At 38.7% G+C, this 3,474-nt stretch overlaps 1 non-coding gene across 1 annotated transcript; it reads left to right on the top strand.

Moving 5' to 3' along the window:
* The first annotated feature begins 419 nt into the window (after positions 1–419).
* Positions 420–490, top strand: TRNAG-GCC. The gene has a single exon. It is a non-coding gene; the product is annotated as a tRNA-Gly (tRNA).
* Positions 491–3,474: the final 2,984 nt, after the last annotated feature.

Below are 3,474 nucleotides of genomic sequence, written 5' to 3'. Positions count from 1 at the left end.
ATTTGCATTCATTACTATCTACCAGAATCAAGGTCCTCTGTGTTGCACCAGTACTACTTTTGAGGTGTAGCCTACTATTTCAACAGAATAAAATAGTTTTCATTCTTTAGTGGTGATATTTGTGCAGAATTGTTTTGGTCATTAAAATCTGAGTAGTGTAGTCAGAGCACACTTTGGTTAACTTTCATATTGCTGCTGCTGCCAAGTTGCATTTGACTGTGTTCTTTCTACACGTTTATAACTTTGTACATGAATTGTTTTGCATGTTAATTAAAAGACTTGAATGGAATAGTATAGCCTTCTGCTTTAGTCCTTTGACAGGTTTTTAGTTATGGAAAAATAAACCTTTTTTATTCTAAAAGGACTTATAGGAGTCAGAATTTAAGTCTTTTGAGTTTATTTAGGTTGTAATATTATATGCATTGGTGGTTCAGTGGTAGAATTCTCGCCTGCCACGCGGGAGGCCCGGGTTCGATTCCCGGCCAATGCATCTATTTTCTTGTTCCTTGTTCGTGTGACATAAGTAGAAAAACATTATAACTTGTACCGTTGTATGGTGTGAATTTGATACACACCCACACATACATTCTTGTTTCTAATAAGCCATTTAACAGGAACTGTTTCCAGTGCACCATAAAAATGAGTTGTATCTGAGCTGTAGTTCTGTTGCTGTCAGAAATTTACAAATCCTTCTCGTACCAATAAATATATATAAACACTGCGGTTGGGGATTAAAGAACGAAATTGCAGATAGATTTTATGAAGAATAGCTTGACTGACTTTCTGAAAAGTGGTGGTAGGAAAGGCTGAAAAGTAGCAATCAAAAAATCTAGTCAAAGCAGAAAATGTATTTTGTTTTAAGCAGTAGGTAGGAAGGGGATGCAGCCGAAATAAAAAAAAAAAAAACTTGAGAAGTGGGGAGGTATGAGACTGAAGTGAAATGAGATAAAATCTTTTTATAGCTGTGTTGGGCTTTAAATAGGAATTAAACGGATTAAGACATTTAATAGAGGTGGTGCAGGAATATGGGTAGAAGATAACAATGAAAAATGCAGTATTGAAGAAATAATATTGCTTAGAATTTGCTAGGGCTGTCACCTTTACATCATTCCATTTCCTGACAAACCAGATAATGTAGCCACACCCTATCCCTTGATTAACACTATCTGTTTTAACAAGTCACATCCAAAAGTACCCATTTTAAGTAATAAATGCAGCAATTCTGCAATGAAGCAAGGAAAACATTTAAAGGAATAATATTTTATTCAATCGCAACCTGTTTGAAAACTACCATAAAATGTTGTAAAAGGATCACTGCCCACAAATGACATTACACGTAAGTTGTTGTTTTTCTTCCGGCTTTTCCGGTTAGGGGTCGCCACAGCGGAACTTCGGTCCGCTAATGATTAACAGTCCATTTTTACGGTGCCGAGGTGCCGGCCCGACGTCCAACCTTCAACAAAGGCACGCCCAATCACGCATGTCTTTCAAACGCCACTTGACCGCAGGGAGGACATGCAGACTCCACACAGAAGGCGCTCCAGCCGAGAATTGAACGGGAGACCCTCTTGCTGTGAAGCGACAACGCTACCACTGACATTACACTTAAGTAAACATATTAATTAATCAAGTTTAAAAACAGGCATCAGTGACATGAAAACAGTTAAAAACTGCGCTAAAAAGCGAACACTTCTTACTAATTTGCACAGTCCTGAAATTTAACAGGACACTTGGAGAAGAATTATGGCTTGTATTTGAAAAGTATTTTTCTCATTTGACTTTGCAGCCTCAGCTCAATACTCTTTCTGCAAAGCTGCTCTTAGATGGAATTGAAAGTAGAAACTGTCAGTCATTACTTCATTTTCACCACCCTACTTTATTGTGAATGTTCTGTAAGATATGCTGTTGGCCATAGCATCTGCATTTTGTACATAATACTCCCATGGACAGTCTAGTCGGCTCCTATGTCTTGTTATAAATGTAGAATGATTTAACTTCCTGGGAAATGAGGTGCTCTTTCCATCCTCTTGCTGATCCAGTGGCCTTTTCCCAAACATGTTGATTATTGCAGATACCTTGCTTATTGTATCACTACACTGAAACCAGAATAAATGTCAGTATCAAGCCAGTTAGTACCATTGAGTGACCCAGCTACAGCAGTGCTTGGGAGGCCTGTGCCATACTGTCACTGAACAAGCATACCATTGCTCATGTTATGTGAACCTGTACTATCCAGACCCTGGCTACATTCGTATTTCTTTCCAGAAAAAATCACAGGTATTGACAGCTACTCAGTACTACATTAGGGGCAAAATCTGATCCTTGATTGAAGAAGCACAGTCTGTGGATGCAGAAAGACCTGCAGAAGACTCAACACAGAAGACAAGACACCCCAGCTAAGTAGTCAACATCAGGGACCAAGCAGTGTGATACAGTAATACAAAATCCTGTACCAGTGACTCCCTGTAATTGTGGCATGTATAAACTTGGCAAAAACACTTGTAGACTCCATACAGAAAGCACTCCAGCTGAGAATCCAAACTGGAGACCAAGTACTGTGAGGGAGTAATACTGCTGTGTCATAGTAGGACCTTCTTTTTTAATGCGTTAACCAGGCAGACACACATGGGCACAGGATGGGCAGTCACCTCACAGAATATAAGGTATCCCAGTAGAGAATCAAAAGTGGAAATACTTTGCCAGTAATAATAACTGATAATGCCAGTTTTGTGCAATGGTAGCATGTATTACCCAGTGTAAATGTGGTCACAGAAAATGTGCAGACGGTACACAGAAGGCAGAACAGTTCATCTGAGTACCAAAGCTAGAGACCAAGCACTGTGAGGCAGTAACACCAACTGCTGTCATATTTTACATGGTATTTTTATGTCGTGTGAACCTAGCAAAGGATGTCCTGATCCCATGTAGAAGGCAAGGCAGCCTAGTATAGAGTCAAAATTGGACACCAGGCACTGTGAAACAGCAGCTGCTTGTACTGCTGTTATAATGTATATAAGCCTAAATGTAGTTACAGAAGACATGCAAAATGTGTTATGTATGCTTTGTCTTCTTAGCATTCTGAAATTCAGTGGTATCCCTATCCCTTAAATATGCATATAATGAAAGTGTGACAAAAGGAAAGTTATACTTTTTTGCAGTAAAGAGATTTGACGTTGAGCAACAAAAAAGCAGTACAAGTGGTAACAGTAGAACTACTACAGTGTCCTTAATGTACAAGCTAAAAGTAAACATTTTCACTTTAGCTACTAGGTATTCATGTACACAGGTTAGGAGTTCTCAAAGTCACTAAATATAAGCATCAAAGCAATAAGACGGAAATACAGACGACTTGGGAAATCTAAACTGTATGTAAACTTCATGTACTAAAGAGCTGAAAAGGGTGCAGTACATACAATTTTTGAAAGCCAAATAAGCATTAAAGGGACAATCCCAGAACTTAAAATTTGGGTATGA

The sequence above is a fragment of the Protopterus annectens genome, chromosome 16.part0 (assembly GCF_019279795.1).
Source record: "Protopterus annectens isolate FY-2018-M chromosome 16.part0, PAN1.0, whole genome shotgun sequence".
Lineage (NCBI taxonomy): Eukaryota > Metazoa > Chordata > Ceratodontiformes > Protopteridae > Protopterus > Protopterus annectens.
This window is presented reverse-complemented; position numbering and strand designations above follow the sequence as displayed.